General features: G+C 52.8%; 1 protein-coding gene across 2 annotated transcripts in view; it reads right to left on the bottom strand.

Moving 5' to 3' along the window:
- The window catches only part of ZFHX3 (zinc finger homeobox 3), a 182,839-nt gene extending 163,009 nt beyond the window's left edge, over positions 1-19,830 (bottom strand). Inside the window, exons 1-2 of one of the 2 annotated variants that reach the window (XM_074913751.1) lie at positions 19,484-19,830; positions 3,961-4,315 (exon numbers count right to left, since the gene is read on the bottom strand). The gene's annotated coding sequence lies outside the window, so the exon portion shown is untranslated. The remainder of the gene's footprint in view (positions 1-3,960; positions 4,316-19,483) is intronic. The other variant, XM_074913753.1, reaches the window with a different exon arrangement.
- Positions 19,831-26,221: the final 6,391 nt, after the last annotated feature.

Genomic DNA, 26,221 nt, shown 5'->3' with positions numbered 1-26,221 from the left:
CCTCGCCCCCTCCCCAGGGACAGCAGGGCCGGGCTCCCCCAGGGGCTCCCGGAGGGGTGTGGGGGGATGCCCCGCCACCAGAAAACAGAAGCGGGGCAGAGGGGAGCAGCCCCCACGGGCACCCCGCTCCTGCCCCGGGGGCCTCTCCCAGGCCGCAACCCCACAGACAGTCGGCGGCGAGAGCGCGCGGGACGTGGCGGCCCCGCCAGGGCCATGGGGATCCCGCACGTGGCCGGGCCGGGGGGCGCAGGTGGGACCCGGCTTTGTTCGTGGCCCACCTTGCCCTCTGGCACGTGGCCCCCGAAGGCACACAAAGGCCAGACCTCGGCCACGCTCCGGCGAAGGGAAGCAGGGAGTCGCGAAACGCTCGGCCTCTTGCCAGCCCGTCTCTCCCGAACCGCGCCGATCTCTCCTGCGCAAGCACGGCTCCGGCGCCCACCGCCACCGCAGCGCCCACCAGAAGGTGGTTGCCGAGGACCCTCCCGCCGCAGACCAGCGGGTCTGACACCGGTGGGGAAATGCTCACGCGAGGGAGTCGAGCCCCAGCAGAACACAGCGTGTGAATAAAGTTGATGTAAAAGCCCGCGAGTCATTTTTCAGCTTCTCCGTGCAATGTTTTTTTTTATTATTAATGTTATTATTGTTATTACTGTTATTCTTTTGGAAAGCGGAAGGGAGCGTTAACGGGGAGGCTGGAGGGAGGCAGTCAGCCATATGTCCGTCGGTCTGGGATTTAGCAATCCCCGCTGAAGCCGTTCAACTGCTGGCCAGGCCCAAAGCAAATCCGCTCCTCCGCGCTGCTCCCAGCCTCCGGCACGACACCGATGGGGACCGGGGCGGGGGGTCAAACCAGCGAGATGAAAGAAGGACACGCGCCTCTGCTTTTGTTGAGGCGACCGCCGCCGGGCCCTGGTCTGACAGCGGCCGTGACAAGGCCGGGCGAAGGTGCCAGGCGTGCGGGGCCGCCCGAGCTGCACCTTGGCTCGGTCCTGCGGGAACAAAAGGCAGCGGCCGGGCGGGAGGGAGGGTCTGGGGGCTCCCGCAGCCAAGCGGCACCGCTGCCGCGCGGGAGAGGGGCCGGGGCCAACTTCCTGCTGCCCACTCCCCCCGAAACGGCCGCGTTTGAACAGAAAGGGCGGGGGGGGGTGGGAGGAGAGAAAAAAAAAACCACAAATACAGCAAAGCAACCACTGCGTCCAGACACGGAGTTTCTCCCCCTTGGCTGCGCCTCGGCTTGGCTTTTGTTTCTGGCTGAAGGTGGCCGGGGCAGCGGGACCGGGCGGGAGAGCGGCTCGGGAAGCCGCGTCCCTGCACCGGGGCCGGCGCGGGGGCAAAGCCCGAGGCCGAGGAGGCAGCGCCGGAGTCCCGGGCCTGGCCGCGGGGCCGAGGCTGCGCGGCAGCGGGGAGCCCGGCGGGGCCCCCCTGGGCGGCTGCGGGGGGTCGCGGGCCCGGGACGCCCCGCTCGGCGGCTGCCCCCCAGCCCCCGCCGGGGCTGCGGCCGAAAAGCCACGCTCCGTCTTGCGCTTAATGCCGGACCAGACAGTGCTCCCTAATGAGGGAGCATTACAATCAGCTTGTAATGCTGAATTTTTAATGCTGCCGAGGGCTCTGTTACATAATAAAGGGGGAAGCGGGAGTGGAGCGCGGCTGGCGGGGCGGCCCGCTCCCCCCGGCCCGCTGCAGGTGGCCACCCCGGCCCGCCGGCCGCCCTCGCACCCCCTGACCCGCCGCTTACCGCCAGCGCCGCGGGCCGGGCCGCGCACAGCACCCATCGGAGCTCCTGCCCGGCCGGGAGGGTCGCGCAAACTTTCCTCAAGTGCGTGGAGGGGTGATGCCGAAACGCTCGCTCTCCTCTGCGCCAGAGCTCGGCCAGGGAACGATTGAAAAGCAAAGTTCAGGAGCATGTTCGCCGCATGCTCTCGTATGTTCCCGCACATACAGGCTGCGCTGCTCCTCTCGGTAATACCCTAAGACTGTAAATCTATAACCGCTGCAATGATTTAGTGATTAAAAACATGATAACATATTGTGTAACTGCAAACCACAGAATCCCTGCCAACTCTCCTCCAAGATACAGGAACAAAAATACAGAAAATGTGTTGCTCGCAGCAGTCTTCCTAAACTCAACGGAAAGATTTTAATAATAATAATAATGAAAAAAACCCTAGACATCAGAAAAAGGCTGGATACAATGCAAGGCTGAAAAAAAATTTGAAAGACGGAGTTTTAAATATGATTCTTGCTCTAACAAATTACAATCTAAACATGCCTCTCTTTTTTTCTCTTTTTAAGTTTGTTGTAACTGGAATAACTGGTCTTGTGTGATGTCTTGCATATTCAAAGTGCTTTGTAATAGGATACGGAGACCAAACCTTATTTGCCTAAACTCAATGGGTTTTATTTTTTCCCCTCTCTCTCCCCCCCCCCCCCCCCCATTTCTTTTCCTTTTATTTTCCCTCCTCCCCCCCCTTCTCCCCTAACACGGGGGGTGTGGGGATGCAGGGGGGGTGTAGGGGGGAGGCAAAAGGAAGAGAGGGCTTTAAGATGTAAAGAAAATACCTGAAAGGGAAGGCTGCAGTTTGTAATACGGCGAGGAAAGCCAAATATTATATATATATTTTTAAAGGCAGCTGTGGGAGTTTTGGCCTCTAAGCAGCCAACTTGACCCCATTCTCTCTATTCTCTTATTTCCCCCGTCGCAGGATTCCTGCACCTTCAGTCGGATTCGAACTCAATGTGACCCTAAGGAGGGAGTCACCGAGCCTCCAGAAAATTGCTCCATATTAACCAGGAGCGAGGAGAGCAGACAGACAGACAGACGGCCGAGGAGGGGACGCGATGCGCTACACATCCGCACAAAGTACAGGACATACCCGAGAGCAGCTCGAAAGAGAAACAGACCTTTCTCGGAATCAAAAATAAATATTTTTTTGTTGTTGTTGTTTTAAAAAAAAAAAAAAAAAAAAAAAGCGGGGGGAGGGAGTTTAACAATTTCAAAAAAAACCCCAAGCCACCACACCAAAACCCCGCGACCCAAGTGGTGAATAATTCCCGGCAGGAACCCCGCGTGTGCGCGCCACACGCCCGGACAGACGGACGGACGGACGGACCTGTCCCCGCGCAGACACACGCGCTGCTCCCCAGGGCCGGCGCCGGGCGCGCGAACCGCCGCCGCTCCGCGGGCGAGGAGCGGAGTTTATTCAGCGGAATCAATAGGAAAGAGCATTTGCAAATATTTAGATAAGCGCCGTGCGATTCGGCATTAAGTAATTAAAAACTGAAACTGAGACGGGGGGGATCGGCCTACAGCGGCGTTGGCTGCCTCCACCTCTCCCATCCCCCTAAGCCGCATTCTTCCCCAAACCGAGCCTGCCCGCGGAAAACAAAAATCGCAATTACTGGGGCTCGCCAGGCCGCTGCGGGGCCGCTCCCGGCGCCGCGGCCGGGGCACTTTTCGGCACTTCTTCGCCCCTTTGTTTTCCAGCGCGTCACCGGCGCGGAGCGCCCGCGGGGCACCGCCGGGGCCCGCCCGCCCCCGCCGCGTCCCGGGAGGCGCCGGCTCCGCCGCTCCGCGCCCGCTCCGCGGGGCCGCCGGCTGCCCGCGCCCCGCCGCGGCACAAAGCCGGGCAGCTCCGCGCCCGCTCCGCGCCCATGGCCGGCGGGCGGGGCGGGAGGGGGGGGAGGCGGTGGTGGTGATAGGGGGGGAGGCTGGGGGGGGGGGGTGGGGGGGGGCGCTCCGCGGGCGCGCAGCGGCCCCCGCGGCGCCGGCACCTGCGCGTCCCCGGCGGCGGCGGCGGCGGCTCCGGGACGGCGAAGCGGCACAAAGTTTGCTGGGGGATCCGGGGCGGTGGGTGGGAGCGGGCGGGGGGGGGGGCCGGACCAGCCCCATGCAAAGCAGCCCGGGCGCCCCGAGCAGGAGGAGCCCGAGCGGGGGGACAGGGCAGAAAAGTTGCCACTTACGCGGTCGCTGCTCCGGCGGCGCTTTTAATCCCGGGCGGCGGCGCGGGGGCTACAGATCCCATGCAGGCTGCGGCGGCTGCGGCGGCAGGAGCGCGCTCCGCGGAGGGGCCCGGGGCAGCAGCAGCGGGAGCCGGGGGCAGCGGCCGGAGCCGAGCGGGAGCCGCCGCCGCCGCCGCCGCTGCCCAGCAGCAGCATCGTTGTCGGGGAGTTTGCAGCCCCCCGGAGAGAGGGGGCCGCGGGCGGCGGCAGCAGCGGCGGCGGCGGTCGGGTCGGGGCGGAGCGGCGCGGAGCGGCGCGGAGCGGAGCGGGCGGCGGGGCTGGCGGTCGCCGGAGCAGGAAGCGCCCGGACTCAGATCTGATGATTGGGAAGAAAAAAAACTCTTTGGATCTTTATTCTGCTAATTAGTTTCCTGCAAAAAATGGCTGATTAGTGCAGTGCGCATGTGCCTCATTACCCAGGCACGACGGGAAGGGCTAATTAGCCACCTTCTGGATCAATAAGATTCAGCCCAGGCGGCGGGGGAGGGAGCGAGCGAGCAGGAGCGGGCGGGGGGAGCGCGGCGGCGGCGCCGCACCGAAACTTGGGGCAAGCGGCCGGCCCCCAGCCCGCGGCGGGGGGGGCCGCCCCGCTCCGCGCCGCTCCGCGCCCTGCCGCGCAACGCCGCGCCGGGGAGGGGGCGCGCGGGCCGGGCGGCGGGCGGGCGGCTCCGCACCGCTCCGCACCGCTCCGCGGCGGCGGGGCGCTCCGCGGGGTCCACCTGCCCCCCGCGCCCCGGGCGGGGCCGCGCCGCCCCGCGCAGGGCAGGGCGAGGACGACCCCCCCCTCCGACCCCCCCCCCCCCCCCCCCCCCCCGAAGTTTCCCCGGGAGGAGCCGGGAAAGTTGCGGCCGGCAGCAGCGAGCGCAACTTTGTGCGGCGGCGGCCCCGGCGCGGGGCGGTCCGCGGGCGCGGAGGGCGGCATCTCCGCGGCCCGGCCGGCGGGGCTCGGCGGCCGCCTCCGCCCGCGGGACGGCGGATCCGCGCGGCCGCGGCCGGCCTCGCTGGGAGCCGGGCTACAGGTTTCACCAGCCATCGCTGGCAACAGCTTTGTCATTTTCTAAAAATAAGAAGCTAAAAGTTATTGTAGAAGAAGGGGCTTTTTTTGTCCCCTGCACAATATGCCTTTTGTGAGTTTAATGCCATTCTGGGGCTCTCTATAGCCCCGGACAATGGGGAACTCCAGGAGGCGGCTGTGCCTCTGCCTTTTTTCTTTCTTGCTTTCTCTTTTCTCCCCCCACCCCCTCCTCTTTTTTTCCCCCCTTTTTTTTTTCTTTTTTAGGAAAGGATGCAACATTCCTCCAGTCCCAACAGAACCTCTCGTTTGATTAAATAAATATTTCTCTAGCCTTACGGTAACGTTTTTCACTTTCTGTTCGGGTCCATCTGCGATTATTATTTAAAATTTTTATTTCCAGCAGCTTTTCCCTCCCCATTCCAGCCTTGGCGAAAAATGTAGATGATCGCTGGGAATGTGGGATTTGAATTTTAGGAGGAGGTGAACCAGTAAAGAGCCTTTATCCAGGCTTCAGGAATATGTTTTCTTCATCTTTCTGTAAGAGACTATTTTATTACTGGCAGAAATGCAGCTGAATTAAATCATCTCTCTTGAAAATCTAAAGAAGCTTTTCAAATTGCTTTTTTTTTTGCTGTTTTTTCTTTTTTCTTTTTTTTTTTTTAAATTTTTATTTTTAATAGTAACCCAAATAATTAACTTCCCGGTTTGTTTCATAGCATTGAACAAGGAATGCAGTTGCGGTCAGTTTTTTCCATTTGGGAGAACCTTAATGTAGATGTATTTTATACTGAAGGTAATAAACTGCATGTTTGTTAGTAAGTATTTCTACTGAAATGTATCGAGCTTTCCATATTTCTTAAGGTGGGGGCAGTCATTTGAAATTTTGACAAGTCCCTTTAAGTGGGATGGGGGGGGTGAAAGAAGAGGACAGATTATTAGAAGATTATTTGAAGAAGGGCTGTGCTAGTTGATACATTACTGGAAGTGTCTTGCATTGGGAGATAGTCACAGGTTTTAAGAATTGAGGTTTAATACGTACCGTAGTTATCTGAATATTATAAATGCAGTGTACTGTTACAATGCGCATGCTGTGTGTCAGTTCTTACGGTCTGTTAAATGGAGAGACTCCAGTACGGTACCAGTCTGCCTTTCAAAGCTGCCCTTAAAAATTTGTCAGTCCCCGCTCAAAATACGATTGTCTAGCTTACGGGGGAATAATTGTTAACATTACTTGCCCTTCCAAAAAAAAAACCCCAAACCAACCCACCACCCAACAAAAACAACCCCAAACAAAAAAATAAAATTAAAAAAATCCAACAAATCCAAACCCCAAACCAACAAGCCCTGGGGCAAGTAGAATTTTTCAGGGCTGCTTGGTGCGCTATCTGCAAAGGTGCGTGTAATTGGGAACTGTTGTTCTTGCTGGATATGAAACAAACGTGTTTTGATGGTGAAGTTGAGGCGGGAATAAAGTAACCCTTGTCTTTTAGTACTTGGTGTAACTTAGGAGAAGTGCATATTTTCACCAGGGCTGTAGATCCGGTGGACGGGTCTGAGAAGGGGTGCTGCCTGTGTACACACTTTTTGCAGAGCAAGGAAAAAGTAAACATGTGGAGAAGGTGGCGAGCAAATGTAGTGACTCTGTCGATGCTCCAGAAATAGGCACCTTCGCAGGAACATGTGCAATCGCGGTCTGGTAGCCACGTACGCTCTCTCTGCCTTTGCATCGCGAGTTCTAGTTGTGTGTTGCTGTCCTCTAATTTCCCATGACAACATATGGATTCCATAAATGCAAACATGCCGAAGTGCATCTGTCTGGGTAGTTAACACAAACCAAACATCCCCCTTTTCGGCGACTGCTGCTGCTCCGGCCGTGCTGTGCCGTGCCCTCCTGCGACAGCCTCTCGCTGCTCCTGCATTCTTGTCCCCTCACGCTCCCGGGGTGATGCCCCAAAAGGCAGGAGGGCAGCGGGTGCCGGGGTCAGGGGCGGCCATGCCCGGAGCCCAGGGGTTAAGCGGGGAGAGGGGAGCGTGTCCTGTGGTCCCCCCACCCTTCTGGGAGCTGGGTCTGGCCGAGCGGGCTCTGTGCTGGGGTCAAGTCCTCGGACACCCCCTCCCCTCCTGGCAGGGGCAGGCGGCGAGGCTGGGAAGGGGCCGGCCAGGGCGAGCGGTGGCAGAGGGTCGCCCCCTGTCCTGGCCACAGCCTGGGGGACAGAAGGGTTCCCATTTTTTACCAGGGTGCAAAAAGAGGGGAGGGTGTGAGAAGAAGGGACCGAACAAGTGTGACTGCAGGATCAGCCAGATAAACCACTGCACAAATACCAAAATAAATCTGAGGAATCAAGGAATAATTTGTACAGCAATCGTTAGGTACGATTACACATCCCTGCACGTGTTTCTCCTCTAGAAAATTTACTTCCCTTAAGATTTCTTTGTTCTAGGCAGAAAGACAATCCAGTTGCTAAAATGTGAGAAGGGACTACCCTTGCTTTAATTAGAAATCCTGTTACAGCCTCATCTGTAACACTACGGATACCTCTTGTTTCTGCCTGTGTATCTCTACACGTGCACAGATAGGATTTTTGGTTCAAATAGCTTTTAATGTGCTTAGTAGAAGGAAGCTCTCAGTATCAGATCTGCAGGGAAAATAAGGCTGATTTTTCCCATAGGAAACTTGTTAAAGACGCAGTTGAATTATTAGATTAACCCTATTATTTTGTCTTGCAGCGTATCTGATATATTTGCACAGAGAATGGTATAGCTTCATTTATATGTTATTTTGAACAGATGGAACTAATGCCAGCACTTTCCTTTAAAGTTATTATTTCTAAAAAATGTATACAGATTAAGAGGAACAACTTTGAAGCAAAATGTTTTTTTGCGGCAGTGCATATGGCTCTCTGGACATAACTTCCAGAGGAGATGGTTGTTATCTTTGACATGTAAAACAGGGGTGAGCGGTGCTGGTTCCCTGGGTTCTGCAAGGACACCGAGTCCTCCCACGGAAATCCGGCCGGGCTGCCAGCGGCTTAGGAGCAGCTCTGTCCCGAGGCAGGAGCGGGCCAGGCTGGCGGAGGGCTGTGGTGAAAGGAGTTGACTACGGTGAATTATTTAGGGAGCCACAACCACGTTGCCCTGCTCGGGCACTGGGCTGGCTGCACGCTGCCTCCCTCCGCCCGGCACTGGGGGAACTGGGCTAAAGCTTGGAGGTGGAGAGGCCGACTGGGCACGAGGGACTAAGGTATGGATATAGCAAGAAAAAAGTTCCAGGCTATCTTTTTTAATTCAGGCTTTAAAAATTATTGTGGGGGGAAGAAAAAAAAAATCCCGCTTAGGAAAAAACTCTCCATAATATCATCCTCTTATGTAGCTTTGTGCTTCTTGGAAATATGTCTGAAGAATTAGAACAAAGCGTAGAAGGCCAGAGCCCTTGAAGGAGCTCCAAATGATAAAGTCTGCCATTCATTTTAAACACAGCGTGCATTGTGAAAACACAGGTCAATTTGAAGGCATTTGTCAGATTTCCAGTTCCCTCTACTCCTTTGCAATGGAAATTTGCAATCAAATCCCTGTACTGGAGTTGGGATGTCTGGCTTTATCAGTCTGTATTACTTTATGCTCAGAGCATTGTCCAGGTGAGCTGTCTTTTCAATTAGAAAGTTTGTTTGCATGAAGTTGCATACACGAAGGGGAGAGGCTGGCATGAATTAGGCTGGAGCAGATGCATTTATTTAGGGGTTTGGAAAGGGGGGAAAGGGCAGACGATCAGCAGCGACTGATTGCAAGGGGCTGTCTAAGCTGCAGAAGCGATCTGATACCGCTTAAAGACGCCCAGCAAGAGGCATGGAAAGGGATATTCCAACAGCAGCGCGTTCATTGTTGGGATGCAGAAATGCAGCAGGGCTCAGGAGGAGAGACGCGCCGCTGAGCAGTTCCAGCCAGATAACGGGAATTTCTTCTGGGGGCACGTACGTGTCGTTGAGTGGGCAGGGGGCTGCCCCCTTACTGCCCAGAGGTGTGGGTACGCGCGGGGGGGTCCATCTTTCTCTAGAGGAACAGATACTGCAGGCTTTGGGAGAGGTGTGGGCTGGGGGGGATATTCAGAGGAATGTTCATCCTCCTCTTTTGTCTTCAATACATTTTTGGTTTTCTACCCGATTATTAAGAGAAATCTGTCCATCTGTTTTGTCACCACTGGACTCACTCTAGCGCCTAGGCGCACTGGGACACCCGCGGGCTGTTCCAGCTGCCTCCAGACTTCTGGCCAGGCTGCTGTAGTCAGCCTGACTCAATACCTCTTAAGTCAGCCAGCAGATTTTTAATGTGAATTTGCTGGTTTTGCAGGCCTTAACACAAGATGAGTGGATGTGTTTGTGATGGAAATAAACACTTGGAATACATCTATATGTTTCTTGGCTTTTTTTGGAGAAATGAAGAAAAAAGTCTTGGCATTTAATTAGGACTCACTAACCTGATAAATATTGAACATCATTTCTTTGTGAGCTATTCTCTGTGCTCAGAGCACTCTATGGATGTATTCCTCAATTGCACTTGTTTAATGCCTATATCACCTCATGCCTATTGTATTTATGTTGTCATCAATGTCAGATTTTAATTAAACAATTAAATCACTGTCACAGTAATTTCCCTAGAAAACTATTTTAAATGAAAAATCCCACAATAAATGTTTGGGAACCATCTTAAAAGGAAAGAAGAGGGAAATAAGTTACAAAATAAAATTACAGTTACCACAGAATTAGAAAGGGAAAAAAAAAATGTTTTCAGCACTGAGAAGAATTCTGCTTTACGGGGTAGTTTCCATTGAATTTGGACTGTGTCAGTGCAGTGACCAGAACAACTTGGCTTGTCTTGGGGCTAGTCTGGGTCTTTTGGGCTGAGCCAGCGGCGGAGGGACCCTGGCCCGGGGCTGCTGCAGTCCCCTGGTCGTCCCCCACTGTGGGCCAGGAGCGAGTGACAGCACTGCAGAGCCTTCATCTTTCAGTGCAAGTCAGGTACCAAATGCTCCTTGGAAAATAGTCCATCTGCCTTCTTCCCCTCCGAATTATTTTAGAATTAAGACGGAGATTTGCAGAAAAGGCTGCGTCGAATTATTCAGTCAGTGAAGCACCAGTACCAGCTGTACTCACCGTACAGCAACCACGTACTCAAAACCCAAGTCGTAAGCAGTGAGAAATCTGATCTGACATAGCATCTTCACTACAGTTAATCAAATGGCCCACCTTTACCTCTTCATAAATATATGCTCTTACTCCTCTAAAACCCGCACTTCCTTGCACGGAAAGACCTCAGACGCAAGATGCAAAATTCATCAGACGAGGTGTGTGAAGGAACGGTGCTCTCCGAGGAGCGCTCGCATAGCGCCTGTGTGTACCGGACACGCCTGGCGCTGGCCCGCGGCTCACGAATGGGGTTCCGGCGGCCGCTCGAGCCGGGCCGTGCCCTGCAGCTCGCCCCGGGCCCGGCGCAGCCGCTCTGCTCTGTGTCCCGGGAGGGCCGGGCCGGGGACCCGGGAGCCGCCGCGGTGGCGGGGGGGGCCGCCCCCAGCACCCAGCCCCGGGCGGGGATCCCGGGCACTATTTCTTTTCGGTCCGTGCTGCATTTTTACTGGAACGCAGCTTCGCAGATCGGGCTGTGCCTGGGGCGCGTGTGGTTTCTATCAGCCCTCGAGTGTTTTACAGCTGGAGCTGATTTGGGGGGGCACATCCAGCCCGTCCATTTGCAGCCAGGTCTGATGTTTGTCTGCTGCCGTCTCTATTTTTTTCCTACGTTGCCTCCATCAAAAGGTGAGATTAGCGCTGGGGAGGGGGGGGGGGCGATGACGACGACGACGACACCAGGCCCGTCCCTCCTCCTCCTCCTCCTTTTCGTTCCCTCCTGGCAGCAGCAGTGGCCAGCGGAGCCTCGTCCCCCGCGGGGGCTGCCCGAGCCGGGCAGCCCGCGGCCCCGCAGGTGGCTGCCGGGGGGCGCGATGCGCGCCCTGCCCGCTGCCGCCCCGCGGGAGTGCGGGGCGCGGAGCCCCGCGCAGTGCCGGCAGCGAGCCCAGGCCGGCAGAGCCCGGCTTGAGCAGGCCGGGGCTGCAGCGGCCCCCGGCAGGGCCCGGCCGGGGCAGGCTCCCGCCGGCCCCCCCGGGCCAGCCCCGCCGCCGGCAGTGACTTTGCCGAGCATATGCAGCAGAAACACGGGTTTAAGCGCCGTAAAGGAAAGGGGAAAACTGATGAGGTTGCGCTGAACCCTCCTCCAGGCAGGAGAGGCTGTGCTGGAGGAAAGTATTGCTCATAATGACACTTAAGCCCAGACACTTGAATGCTAAAGGTTAAACTTACATTCTTCAAGAAAGGGCTCCTTGCCAGCTTGAACTGTGTTGTGTGTTCACTATTGCCTCCTCCTCCTCTTCATCCACTCTCAATCCACTTTTGGTATTTGTTGAAATAACTGAGGTTGTGGGGTGGGCTTTTTTTTCCTCCCCTAATGTATGTTCTCTGTGCCAATCCTCAGCCTTATGTCTGTCACAGGGTTAAAAAAAAAAAATCAGTCTAATGCCAGCACAAAAGTGAATTTTTTTTTTTCCTTAGCTGCAAACTACTACAGCCTCACTCCAGAAAAGACCAGCCTAGGCACACTTTCTGTCTGCCAGTGACACACAGTCCATAGAACACCAGTCTCTAATTCCTGTCCTTAGCTGAATAACCAGAACGTACGTTCTGATGACCAGGTGAAAAAGTTACTATAGAATTAAACACAAATTGAAAGACTGATATAAATACAGTAAACAATAGGGTGGAGAAGTAATTTTTGGAGACAATCATCACCAGGCCTGGAGATGAAGCTGGTGGCAATGCTTCCAAATGCTCAAGCCAAGAAAGGAGAAACGGGACGATGCCCACCCAGGAGCAGCGTTTTCAGATGAATTTCAGCATAATATGAAGAACCAGACACGCTGTTTGGATGCTGCATTTAGATGTTAATGATCAAAGAGCACCTTCTCCAGATACTTTCATGCTTCTCCCCAGAGATATTTCCCATTAAAAAAAGAATGGCAATAACATTAGGGCTGTGCATGCCTTCTAAAGCAGCCCCTTTCACAGAGTGTCACGTAGGCTTTCCGTGGAGAATCAGTCTTAGGTGGAAGCAAGAAACAAGGATCCCTGCGTCTCAGCGGCACCAGGTAGCGGAGACCCAGACTGGAAGGCTGGATCAAACGTTTTGAGGAGGAGCGTGGAAAAGAGCCAGAGTGAGCTTCAGAACTCAAACACAATTTTTATTCGGGTTCAGAGATGATAAAAGGCTAGTGATGTTAATATTTCCTACTTCCTGCAGCAAGGGAACAGGGGGTTGCAATACTCCACATCCCTTTAAACAGCAGCTCGCTGCAGTGTGTTTCTTGGCACAGCCCTAATTGTATCTTCTGGTCCCAGTGGAAGTTCACACTTTTTAATATCTCTTATTGCTTCTGCAACTGCTGCCACTAGTCAGCAATCACAAACAGGAAGCCGTGACTCAGCAGAGCCATACCCGCGGGCTGACGGTGGCCGGAGGAGAGGGAAGATCCTGCAAAACACCCACGAAGGGCTGGGCCGGCCGGGCACCGCCGCGGGCTGCGTGGCGGGCCTGGTGCGCGCTCTGACCGGGGAGGGTGTCTGGAGACCCGGGTCCTGGTTCAGGCCTTCAGCTTACATCGAAACCTGGGAGGTAACAGCCCCGGTGCCGCTTGGAGCCCGAGCGCCGTAGGAGAGGTTTTTCAAAGCTGGTCCCTGAAGCATGGGGCTGTCACAGCAGGGCAAGAGAGAGCAGGGACACCGGGACCAGCCCCGGCTTCGTTGTCCGTCCGTGCTCCAAAAAGCAGGTTTTTCTCCCCTTAGAGAGAGGCATGGCAGAGGAGGCAGCCGGCGACCCCTCGGCTGGGGGACGCCAGCATGACCCCGTTTTCACACCAGGGCTCGGCTGTACCATGTCTCGTGTAGCACAGGGAGGGGGTGATCTATTCCGAGCCCGGTTTCGTCTGTTTTCTAACTGTATTTAGCTGCGAGTTTACTCCAGACTGAGCCTGCGTGAGTAAGTGTGTATGTAAGGGTTGAGGATTGGCTGCGGCAGGCAGAGGGCTTGCTGAAAGGCTTGTTAAGGAAGCACTACTGACCATGCAATCCAATTACATAATGCTTCAAAAAATAACCGTGCTGGGAGTCGTGTCTGGGCAGCGCGTTTCGGCAACAGAAAGAGGTATCGAATGTCTGTCTTCCAACCCAAAGGCTGACAGTATATTTGTGCCACAATCTGACACTGCGCCTCGGCTGTAAACTGCTCTAAAGAGGAAACTTGCTTCCAGGGGAAATGTCTGCTGTTCCCTTTCAAGGCAGTGCTGCACCCTGCAGACCAACGTTATTTGAGTCCTTGTAAAATTACCACTAATCTCTGCACTCAGGATGCCTTGCATTTTATGGGTACTTGCTATGACGGCATCTTTGTTTTCTGGGGGTAAAGACAAGTGCTGAGCAGGGAGAAGCCAGCACCTGGCCATCCACAGCGGCTGGGAGGGCATTTTCCCCAGATTTCTATCCTTGCAGTTTCTCTCTGCTGCTCCAGACAGGACAGACATACAGATGATGTACGGTATCTTACTATCATGCCTGAAAAAAATGCCTGAAAAAAATACCCTGTCCTGCTCCTTCCTGGAAAAGATTCGGTCCCTGTCCCAGGCAGGAGCCTGCACGGTGCCGTGATGGGTGCCGAGGAAGGGGATGGGAGGGCCAGGCTCCTGGCCACAGCGGGTGGCTCGGTCCACACATTACATTTGGGATCACTGGGGATTTAGAAAACCCCATCTCCACGCAGCGCAGGTAGTTTTTATCGTAGTTACTAATTTAACTGCAAGGCTGCTCTGAAAGGCGTCACAGAAAAAGCACATTTCTAGTGAATGAGGAAAGAGCAAACTAAGAATATTCTTGGCACGTTGCAGAGCTTTCTGTACCTGAACTCGTGTTGTTCAGTTGCTGGGAACGCTGCACGCGACGTAAGCCAGCTCCTAGGCTTGCAACAGACGCCTGGATTTTAACCTGTTCCCAGCCCAGGGTGCAGCAGAGCTCCCCGCGCAGCTGGCCGGGCTGGGAGCTGGGGGCCCTTCTGGAGAGACCCCTCGGTGCCTCCTGCCCAGGGCTCTCACTGGCCTCTCCTGGGATTTCCCAGCAAGGGAGGGGACCAAACGGGTCTGCTGCAACTGCCGCCTGTTAAATCAACAGACTCTATCTACCTCCTTCGATCTTCCAGCACTGACTTCCAGAGCGGGCACTGCGCTCTAAAGCCGTGGCCCAGGAGAGCTGCGGGTTTGCTTTACCCTCTGCCTTGGCCGTCCGCTCCCAGCGCCCCGCTGAAGGCCGGGGAAGCCGCCTGCGAGGACGGCAGCGGGGAGGAAAGGGTGAAGGCAGAGCTCCTCCAGCCTGGCTGCACGCTCCATCCGCTGCCTTCCTCCCATCTATTTCTAGACTGTTTACCTGGCAAGCACACATGACCGATCCAGAGGAAACGCTGACATCATCCGCCGCCGTGCCCCCTCCCGCCGCCCTCGGCCCCTCTCCCCGGCCAGCCCACGCCGGCAGAGCCTCTCCCGCGCCGCGGGGCCGCCGTAGTGCTGCGGCTTCCTGAGGCAGCTCGGAGACATGCTGTCCTGTGCACCGCGACAACGCGGCCTGGCACGCCGCTTACCCCGCGCCCCGGGCGTGCGGCCGGTGGCCACCGCGCCGGCTGTGACACGACCCGCGCTCGACGGCCGGCAACCGCGCTGCCGACAGCAGGTGAAGCCCACGTCTTCTAATGCCAATGAATTGTTTGTCTGGTGCGACGGGCTTAAACCTACCGTTGCTTTTGCTTCCCAGCCGAGGCGCTTTCCCAACCCCCTTCACATCTGCGACTCAAACCCTCTCGGCCCATGGCGCTGGATGAACTTCGCTGCCGTAGACCAGCCGCCTCCCCACCCACCTCGCTGCCACGTCGTGTCTGTGTGCCGGAGAGCGGAGCCAGGCAAACCGCGCTGCCGGTTCCTCGCCTCCTGCACTGCCCTCCCCGGGGCCGCTCCCGGGCGCCGTTGGCACGGGCAGCCCAGCCGGCTGCATCGGCCTCTCGCGGCGGGCCCGGGGCAGCGGCAGCCCCGGGACGGTTTGGGCCGCAGCCGGCGGCGCAGGTGCTCGCGCCTCCGGGGGTCACGGAGCGGAGCTCCGGGCTCGGGCTGCTCTGTGGAAGCTTTCTTGGTGCATTTGGGCAGCGAGCCAAAGTATGCAGTTTAAAGGAAATGTTTAATAAAGACACAGGAGCCTCAAACTGTTTATTTTTCCTCGCAGAAAGGTGGAGAGACGATGTCCCTGGAAACTGGCTGCCGGGCCAGGCGCAGGCCGGAGGCCGGAGCGGGGCGCAGGCCGGGGTGGCTGCGGGGCCCAGCGCGGCCTCTCGCCTCTCCCTCCCCTGACAGCTCTGGCCGCCGGGTCATAAACCGTGGGGGGAAAAGGCAGCCTATTAGTAACTCTATTAAGTCTCCATTAGTTAGGTGTGAACTCATTACCCTAATATACTTGGAGGTAGGATTCCACTTGCAGGACATTAGCACTGTAATAAGCACGTTTACCACCACCAAAGCAGGAGGGAGCAGGGAGAGGAGCCCCCGACGCCTGGGGCAGGCCCACGCCCCCACGGTGTGGCCCCCGAGAGGCCTTTGGCCCCGCTGCTCCTGCACGGGCTCCCCAGCTGCCCTGTGAGCCTCCCCCCGACATCCCCCGAGACCCCCTCGTCCTGCAGCAGCCACAGGGGAGTCACCAAAACCACTCTGCCCGACCGTTCCTCCCGCAGGTGGCCGCCCACAGGGAGGAACGTGGCCTGGACGTGGGCTGGACGCGTGGGGTGAAGCGGGGGACGGAGGACGCAGCACAGCTGTCGGGACCTCGGGGTGCGTAACCAAACGGAGCAGGATACCGGGGCAGCGTGCTGCCGCCTGGCTTGGCGTTTGCCGTGGGTTTGCCCTTTGCGACGGGAACCGTCTCCCGCTGTCTGCAATGCTGGGCACGCCGTGAGCAAGTCACAGCGAACTCAATGACGAGCTTATAGGAAATCAATTAATTAATAATAGATTGGGTGCAGGAGCGGGGCTTCAACTAGGTTTGCTGAGTTAGCTCAATAAAAATACGACTTTTGCGATCTGTGTATTTCTCTACGCGTTTTCAGTCAGCTTTGACGTGCCAGTGAGAGCTGCCCGAGCCCGGGTGGCACCTCTGCGGCTGGAGAGGCTCCAGCACATTGTGGCCCTGCTGTCCCCAGGGCTTCTGGGTGCCCCGTGTGTCCTAGCATCCTCTGAATCAAAATACTAGTGAACAATGGTCTTGTGTTTGACAGCAGGAAGTTGCAACCAAAATAAAGAGGATACAGAAGCACAGAATGTTGCCTTTCAGAGACAGAAAAAGAGGAACCTGAAGCATACGGCCACTAAACAAAGCCCTCCCTTGCCCTCTGCCAAAGCCCCTCTCAAACAGGTACTGCCTGCCCTGCAGAAGACAAAGGCTCAGCACCATCTCCTCCGTGTCCTCAGTCATACTTTGAGGGTGCACAAAAGCACAGTCCACGCAGAACTCTTCCCCCAAACTAATTTTGAAGCCCATTTATTCCTAAATAGGACTGAACGGTACATGATCCCTGAACAAAGCTGTCCAAGAGCACATACGTATGATTAAAAAAATTATTTCAGGAGGAAGCATGATCTTGTATCTAAGATCCTTGGCCAAAAAAGAGGATGAAATTAATGGCATTAAGTGCCTAAAAATACTCTTGAGGATCTGGGACTTGGAACAAGGGCCTGGCTTCTATTCCTAGCTCTGCCACAGACTGGCTGTCTGCACTGAAGGACCAGCCAGAGCAGTAGACAGGGTAGGCTAGAAGTGCCCCAAACTGAAGGCAGATGGGAATGGACTTTAAAACTCACTCCTCCACTTTTTGTCCTATTTTCCCAGCCTGTAGAATGGGAATAATACTAATTCTCAGCGAGGGAGCAGAGCACGTAAGGCGTGATGTTGGTGTAAATTCCCCTGCTGTGTTTCCAGAAGCACGACGCCGGCTGCGCGAGTACCACGACACCACGTCCACTGACAGCGCACCACTGATCACGCTCCCCTGCCCTCTTCTTCCTTTCCTATTTCCAGAGAATCAACTCTTACAATTCGAAACATCAGCAGGTCCAAACAACTATGATTAAAAAATAAATAAACTGCTAGAAAAGTGCTTTCTCCCTCCCAGCAAATGCAGCACCTCCTTGCACCGGCCTCCTGGTCAGTGGCCACGTTTCGAATATAAGGATGTTAAATATCCTGCCAAATTCAGTATTAAACATGTATCTGTATCGCACTGAACAGGAGAGTTAGGCATCCTTAAAATGCAACGCTTGCTTTTAGCCCTGGAAAATCTTGAAATATTCACCTTTTCATATGTTATACTTTATCTAAGAAAATTATTTTGTCATTTAAAGATGATTTTATGGGTCTTTTTCACCCTGGTTTTCTGTTATCCTTTCACCCTGGTTTTCTGTTATCCTGTTAACCTGTTTCTACGTGAAATGCAATACAAAAATGGATTTAAAAAATTGTGAAAGTTTCTAAAATTTGAACAACTTCCTAGTTGCAGAACGCACAATGATAAAATGCCCATCAGCAAAACCCGAGCTGAACTTACTGGTGGCTTTTCTACTTACAAAAAAGGGACATCCCAAAGTTAATTTGATAGGATCTCAAATCCCTGTAATTCCTCTTGTGTCTCAGCCATGAAATAACCTTTGGCATAGTAATTTAAACTGTTAAACAGAAGATTCAAAATAGCACACTTCAGTGATAAATGGGAAAGTTTATGCCCCAGAGTCGCTCTTAAGACAGCACGGGGCAATGAGATGGGACAAAATCCTGCAGAATGAGTTCTGTGCAGATCCCAGACCCTGCCAGGTTTTTTCATCAGTAACGATACTCCAAGAGAAATGAAAAGACAGGCAGTGAAAACCTCTGCTCACTCTGCAAAAGGGAAAGAAAGAGTGACATTTTCATGTGTGACTCTGTCTGATGAAATCAAGTATTCAAATGACTTCTGTTTACATAGTATTTTGAGAAATAATGCTAATTTGCAGAATTGGCATCTGGGGTACAAGTATACGTACCCTGGGAGAGCACTTACAGAGCCTTTGTGAAGCTAAGTAATAAACGCTTTGTCTTCACCACACTATTTATGGGTTGCTTGGGGGCATCCTGCTTTCTTTCTGCCCCTACCTGGGCATAAAATTATTGCAGAACTAGGTTTTAATAAGACCAACAGTAAATCTGAATGACCACACATGCACAGCTATTCCTGCTCCCCCGATCTCCAGCATTAATTATAAAGTGGAACTGTTTATACAGTACATACCACTTTCCTGACTTCTTTCTTGTTTATGTCTAAACCTTTATGGACATAAAACTTTGGAATTTGCTTTTGGAATAAAACTGCAACTGAAGTGCAGTAACTGTGCTAGAAAACAACTTTGTATTGCTCCCCTGGTTCTGTGGTCACGGCAGCTTTGCGTCTGTGCTGGAACCCTCTCCCGTCCCAGCGTGTTGTTTCAGGTCACCTCCTCGCTGTCCTGTCTGGACAGCTCGTTAGAAACTCCAGCTCTAGATGGCTCAGAGCAAAGGCTCCAGCTTTCCCTCCCCAGCCCTCTTCTTTTCTCTCATTTCCCCTCCGTGCCTCGGCCCCGCGCCCCAGCCCGGGGAGCTGCAGCGCTGGCTCCTGCCTCTGAGGCCAGGCGGGGGCTCAGGGTGTCACCCCTCGCAGCGGGGTGCAGGGCAGCCGCTGTGCTCCTCCAGGGAAAACACTCGCCCATGCCCTCAGAACCCCCGCACTCAGAACTTTCCTGAAAGAGTTCCTCTTCTGCAGTAAGTTATTACAAAACCAAGACTTCCATCTGACGGCACACTCCCGTGCAGATACCGAGGTAACGTGACTGGCGCTCCGCAGGCACTGAATTATTCCTCGTCGCACTGGCCTGACTACTTGTTTCGTCAGGCTGTCACACTGTAAATTAATATGTCGGCTGTTTGGGGCTGAGAACTCTTTTTTCTATTTGTTCAGTAAAACAGATACTGTACACCCTGGGCACCACATAAAAATAATAAATTACTGTAGTACAGAGGCAAGGTATTATTCTTGTCTTTCCCTCCCTTTATTTTATCCCCTCCATCCTTTGCCTTTCCTCTGATCAATTCATCTTCCATTTACTTTCTACTTCTGTCCGCAGGTTTTACTCTCATACATATTGCTCCAACATTCCAACCATGCCACCTGCTCCAGAATTGCAAGTACAGAGGCTTTACTGATGTGAGAAGAGGGAATCAGCAAAAACTCAAGGGGAGGAGAAGAAATAAATACTGTAAGAAAATTAAGAAAAAGGAAATGAGGCTCTACCTGGTGTTGTCTCTTACGCCGACTTGGATGCCTTCGAATTTCTGCCAGACTCTTTCTTTTCTCTTCACATCCAACACAGAAACGTGGAGACTTGATAGCCAGAAGAATCCAATGGGGTCCTTTACGTAGACAGGTTGTGGTAGATTAGTGTGTGTTTGACCCAGTCTCCCTTGTAGGTTAAAACGTCCTTTAATTCTGTTGGGCTGTGTCGGGGTGGGAATGAATAAACTCTCTCTTCATTTTAGTGTCCAGCTAGTGGAAGCTGCACAGGCTGTGTGTTAAGTCTGTCCAAATTCCCTTCCTCCTTGGCCAGGTTAGCCTACCTAGAAAAAGAAGAATTAAAAATAAGACTGTGTTTGGCTTCTTACAACTTCAGCTCTTTCCCTGTGGTTGTACATTCCACTTCCCAGGGCACACTTCTGACTGGAGTTTTAACACATAGCCCCCCAAACACACTCTCATCATAATGGCGAATAATTACTTACAGTAATGCTTAGTGCATCATATTTTAAAAGTATCACATAAGATTAACTCATAAAAAAATCAACAGAATATACTGTTTGTTCTTTTAAAAAAATAAATAAGCAGAGAAGTAAAATTTAAATATTTATTGAAAACCTAAATATTGTAGCCTTGTGCAGTTATTGGCAAGAGGTGCTGTGCAAATAAAACCACCAGGAGCTGTTGCTTCCCCCACGTCCGAGCGCGGGGCTGCCCCAGAGCCTGCACCGCCGGTGCCGCTCATGCCTCTCCCTGGGAGAGCTCCTCTCCTCTGGGGCCCTCACCCTTCCTTCTCCTCTCGTGGCAAGGTCAGGGATGCACCAGGATGCAACTCAAGTGAGGGTTTACACACACGGATCAAATGCTTTGGTGGGGGAACGGGCCCCAGGATGCAGGAGGGAACAAGGCACTTTCCTCGTGCCCCTGAGCGCTGCGCCAGGCTCCACATGCTCTGTGCGTCCAGTGGCGCCTCGCCAGGCTCAGGAGATCCACTGGTTGTTCCCCAGGAACCAGACGCCACCAGAGCCGGGCCTGCGGGTGAGCCTCTGGGCCCACTGGTGAGAGTCTGGGCCCGAGGGTGAGCCTCTGGGCCCGCGGGTGAGAGTCTGGGCCCGAGGGTGAGCCTCTGGGCCCGCGGGTGAGAGTCTGGGCCTGCGGGTGAGCCTCTGGGCCCGAGGGTGAGAGTCTGGGCCCGAGGGTGAGCCTCTGGGCCCGAGGGTGAGAGTCTGGGCCCGAGGGTGAGCCTCTGGGCCCGAGGGTGAGAGTCTGGGCCTGCGGGTGAGCCTCGGGGCCCGAGGGTGAGAGTCTGGGCCTGTGGGTGAGCCTCTGGGCCCACCGGGGAGAGTCTGGGCCCGAGGGTGAGCCTCTGAGCCCGCGGGTGAGCCTCTGGGCCCGCAGGTGAGAGTCTGGGCCCGCGGGGGGTTTCAGAGCATCGGGCAGGCTCAGAGCGAGGGGAGGCTGTGCCCGCAGGGAAAGGCCCCGGCTTCTGGCCTCTGCCTTTCAGCCTCCTATTCCACATGGCCGGGCGTTAGGGATGGGCAGCGCTAGCAGATGGCAAAGTTCGAGCCAGGCTAATTAAACATACTGAGCTAATAACCTTCCATTTTGGGACTGGCATAATTCATAATTTAATGTATTGCTGCTGAGACATTAACCTTTCAACAACTGGCACAGTGCCCACAGCAGCCTGAGTGCTGACCATCTTTCAGGAAAATGAGTATTATTGTTAAAACAGGTATAAATCATTCATGGCTTCAGCTTTTGTGTCAAACCGTACATGAAAATAAGTAGTAGGCTGGGTAATTTATTTACCTTTTGGTGGTTATTCTTATGATTTCATGATCATATTCTGTGATTCATAAATATTGGCTAAATGCCATTTTGTTCTCATTTTACCTTTTCAATATTGCAGTGGTTATTCTGATTTTCATCTTTAACAAGCTCAAGACTGGTGCTGAATTGCTTGATCCAGGCACAAATATAGCCTCATTTCAAGGAGGAAAAACTTATTTTAAGCTAATTCCACAATATTCAACACAAGTATTGAGACTATTAACGTCATCATACATTTTTGTGTTTTGCTAAAAGACATGTTTCTTTGAAAATTGGTGTATAAACACAGATTCAAAGACTTCTCAAAGATAAGGCATACAGTATATATAACTATACGAATAGTGTCTGGTTGAAAATAACATGGGATACTGGAAAGAGGAGACTGTAAAAAGCTGGAAATTTCTCAACAGTCCTGCAAAGCAACAAGTCTAACTAACTCCAAACACCTGGTTGCTGGAACGATATTACAGACCCAGGAGACCCTTACATTGACTTCTGGGATGCTACTGGCTGATCCCATCATATTTTGTATCCCAAAGTGGTTCTGCATTGAATTTGCTTTTCCAGCGAAAAGAGAATCAGAGCTAAGGAGCCACCAGACCCCCCTACGGCAAAGCCTGCCTGTTGGTACACCAGCGTGAAATGCCTTTCACAAAGCTCCATCAATTCCAGCTCTTGCTAGTATGGTCCTGAGATAACTATTATGAACTCACTATCTGCACCCTATATGGCAAAAGTCTTCAGACATTTTGGACTAAAAGACGACTGTCAGTTCTCAATATTTATCCCACACTGGCATGTACGCAAACGCTAACTGAAAACATTACAAAGCTAAAATAAATTAAAAGCCACAGTGAATGAGAATAATATCCTAAACTCTGTATCTCCAATGCAGGCTGACCACAAATTGGGATGAAAAGAGCACAAGTGAGACTGACTCCCTTTCAGCCAGTGATATATCTGAAGAGGTTCCAAATGTACAGCCCGCTCCAGCCACCACCACCAGACAGACCCGCTGGAAACAAACCCAGTCTAATTTACGCAGCAAACTTCATCACAGGACAGAGATACAGCACAGGGAGGATCAGGTACAGAATAACACAACTGTTACTGTGCATACTGATCACAGCAACCCCCCCATATATCTCTGGGAAATTATCATTTACCTCTTGAAGGTATGAAACAGCAACCTGAAAGCTAAAACACAACAGCATTTGCCTGCCCTCGGATATCAAATATAGCACTGAGTTGGCGGGAAAAAAAAATTACTTCCTTTCATCCTTTCTAACTGTAATTGGAGGAGGGAGTACTTAGCACTTTTTGAAAGGAAACTTTCAGAAAATGACCAGGCTGGGGATGATTTTCAGAAAAACACTCTTCCAGAGGCACTTCACCAACTTTCTGGGTTTTTGGTTAGGTGTTTTTTTTTTTTTCCCCTAGCTAAAAATTTATCTCGTTTGCAGTGTCATGTAACCACCACCACCACATTATCAGTGTAACAACCCACATTACGCCTGTCAGTCACATTTACACAGCAGGTTCAAGTCACACTTGGGGAAATCTCACAGCAACACTCAAACTGGAACTTCCCACTGGACGGACAAGAGCACGTGAAGCCTCCTCCCTGCATAAAATGAAGTGAACCCCCTCGCTCTGCCCTCGAACTCCTTTGATGGGTCACAGAATCGTCCCTGTTTCCCACCTTTGGTCTGAGGGTTCGCCCAGCGCCAGGCCGCTGATCCCCGCTGCTCCTGCCGTGCGGGCGCCGGCACGTGCGGGCACCGCGGGCAGCACCCAGGCAGCAAACCCGCCCGCGGGGCTGGGCACGGAGCTGCAAAACACACCCCACCTGTCCTAGGGCAAAGAGCACAGGCCTTTGGGGAGTCCATGGCTCCAGAATCTGCATTTTATTGTCTTACTGGTCAGAAATTGAAGCTTGAGTAAAAATAATAATACAACCGCTTTTAGGTGTTACTCCTTACAGCTACAGATACAACCTTGATTACATCAGCAGTTCATTAACGGATGTCTGCTGGAGTCTGCAGGGGCCCTGGAAGAATAACTCTAAAATGAGTGTGTTGTGCCTCTCAGTCCAAGTCCCACAGTGGTCTCTGACCACTAAGTTGGCATTTTCCTGCCAGTTCTCCTTCAGAAGCAGCAAGAAGGAAGCTCACGCATTGTAAACAGTTTAATAAAGATCACTTCCTATGTCTTCTAATCAAACGGTGAACAAAGATAGCCAACACTCAATCAAAAGAGGAAGCTGTATTTCTGTCTTTGAAGACACATTAAAGATCAGTCTAAAAAAAAATTCTAAGTGAATGCTGAAGAACTAATCCATTTGCAAAATTCCTGTTTTTCAAGACGTTAACAAGAAATCAGCAAGAAGCTATTTGTAAGCATGTATGTCCACACTTAGTGCTCAAGGTAACACCAAGACCAGGACATTTAGGAGGCATAAGAGAATAAGGGAGTACATCAGCATGCTTAGTTTTAGGCTTCTCCTCAGTATTTTACATGGTCACTCACAGGACCAGGTGAACGGTGCCAGAACAACTGAAACATAAAGCACTTGAACCTTCCTATGGGGACAGCACTTAGAACCCCTTCAGAACAGGAACGATTTGAGAAGTTAAGGTTCCTCTGGATACCTTCTTCACATGGAAACACACAGTGTTAACCCCCAAAATGTCTCTTTTGACACTGATAATGATACAATAAACAGCCTCTCACTCCTACAAGTGACAACCTGCCTCTGTTAACCCGTACCCCCCCCACCTGCTGCACCCACACGGTGGGGTTTGAGAAGCGCCACTGAACCAGCTGCGCCTGGATCTAAACCCCAGCAGTTCCTTGTTCCACCCACAGTAGTGGCCCTGCATTTCGCTCCCTCTGCTGGCTCCATTTTATACATCATATAAAGTTTTTCTTGACCTTAAATTTGTTTAAGGCTGGGATATTTAGAAGTTCACCTCCATCTCCAGGCTCCTGGCTCTGCCTAGCTCTCCTCTCCTCACAGGCACCACGGCTGGCCAGGACAGAGTCCTCCCAGCCCTGCGCCGGGCCGCGGCACCCCAGGCTGGCTACAGGAACATGCAGGCACACCAGCACCCCCAGCTGCAAGTTCTGAGTGGGAAGCGTGCAGCTCTGTTCTAGGTCCGGTGCTCCCACCTCCAGAAGAGAGCAGGACCTCACCGTGACAGCTCCGTAACTTGGCTGCAAACCCCTTGTGCACCTACACGTAGCTGCAGTCCCGGCCAAGTGCCATGACAAGCCATATGTGAGCTGCCAGCGCCTCTTGGCTTTATGTACCTGCCAGAGAGAACAGGAGTATATTAAAGTGTCTCCCCTGGACGCTGCTCTACAGCGAGCTCCTGCAGTTTTATCCCATTTCCAGGCGATATTGATCATTCCCAATAGCAGGACGCTCACTGCAGTGAGGGGATATGCCTACTCCCTCTCCTAGGAACAATTAAGCAGGACTTCTGCTTCATCCTTACAGCAATACCTCTCCTGGTTCTCACTGTTTACTCAGTATTATTTTTACTCCTCCACTGACAACTGCACAACAGGAAAAATACTAGCTCTGAGTTGGTCAGAAGAGGCAGTGTTGGAAGACAGGCGCTGTCCTCGCCGGTGGCACAGCGGCCAGCGCCACTGCCAGCCCCTTCGGGTGCTGCTCCTGGCTGGCCAGCATCGCTTTCATCCCGCCTGCACTAGCCCTCGGCCAAGCAGGGGCAGTTCTGGTGGACACGCAATGGAGATGCATGCCGTGGGCTTGCTGAGGAGGCTCACTGCAGCACGCTTAGTTCCCCTAACCCCCCTTCTCTGGAAAGGGAGGACTTGCAATAGCCAATAATGTAAAAAAAATTACACACTTTATCCTCATTTCACAAGGCACTGACTGCCACTACACAGAGGTCAGCCTGCTGATCCTGCCATGGCCTGGAAACCCACTAAGGTTGCTGAAGAGTCATGAAATTAAAAATGGACAACCAATCTTACAGGCGCATGAGAAATTTTTGTCTTCTTGTCTCACAGTATTATTTGCTTTCTTTCTGTAGTTCCTGCTGAAAAGGAAATGTAAAACAATCAGAGCTCTCTTCCCTAAATACAGACACATGTTCAACTAGAGGAAATGGCCTTCAGATATGGTATTTGAAAAAAAAAAAAAAAAAAACCCAAACCCAAAAACCCTTTAACATTTTTTAGAAACACACCTCTTAGGTTTCAAATAACAGGAACGTTGACAATCTGTGGGCGCATGTTAGCGTTGCCATGGCTCTGCGTAAAGACCTGCGAAGTGCTTCCTCCACACTCCCAGGCAGGCAGTGAGGAGTATCAGCCCTCTTGGGCAACACTCACAGACGCAGCCGGGCTGTGCAGCCCTATTCTTACGCAATTTTTTGCTTTCCAGTAGCCACATGACTTTCTATGTCAAGAATTACTCAATGTGTAGTTCCTGCCCGAAATGTCCTATCCAAACTATTCAAAACATGTTTCACACACACCACGCATCTCAAGCTTCTGTGTTTAGGTAGATATTATTGTTATTTTACAAGTGGGAAAACTGATGTGGTGGGTTTTGGTTTTTTTTTAAAGGGGGAAAGATGCTGCAAATATACAGGCACTGAACATCCTCCCTGATTGCCTAAAGCTAGGAAGAACCATTCAAATTATCAGCTACAGTAGAGGCTGTATACTGGGCGTGAACCCCCCATCCATTAGAGCTTTTTGCCAGGCACACATTCATTCACCTTGCCAGAGAAACTGGTCCTGTACCTCACTGTTCAAATTAAAGTACTCATCTGCAGTTATTTTAGATCTCAGACTTCCAGTATTTCCTCCTTGGGAACATACCAGGCTGCATACCCCAAACCAAAGCAAAAGTTGCTTTCTACACTG

This window comes from Athene noctua, chromosome 9 (assembly GCF_965140245.1).
Source record: "Athene noctua chromosome 9, bAthNoc1.hap1.1, whole genome shotgun sequence".
Lineage (NCBI taxonomy): Eukaryota > Metazoa > Chordata > Aves > Strigiformes > Strigidae > Athene > Athene noctua.
The sequence above is the reverse complement of the archived record's forward strand: the minus strand, read 5'-3'. Positions and strand labels throughout refer to the sequence as shown.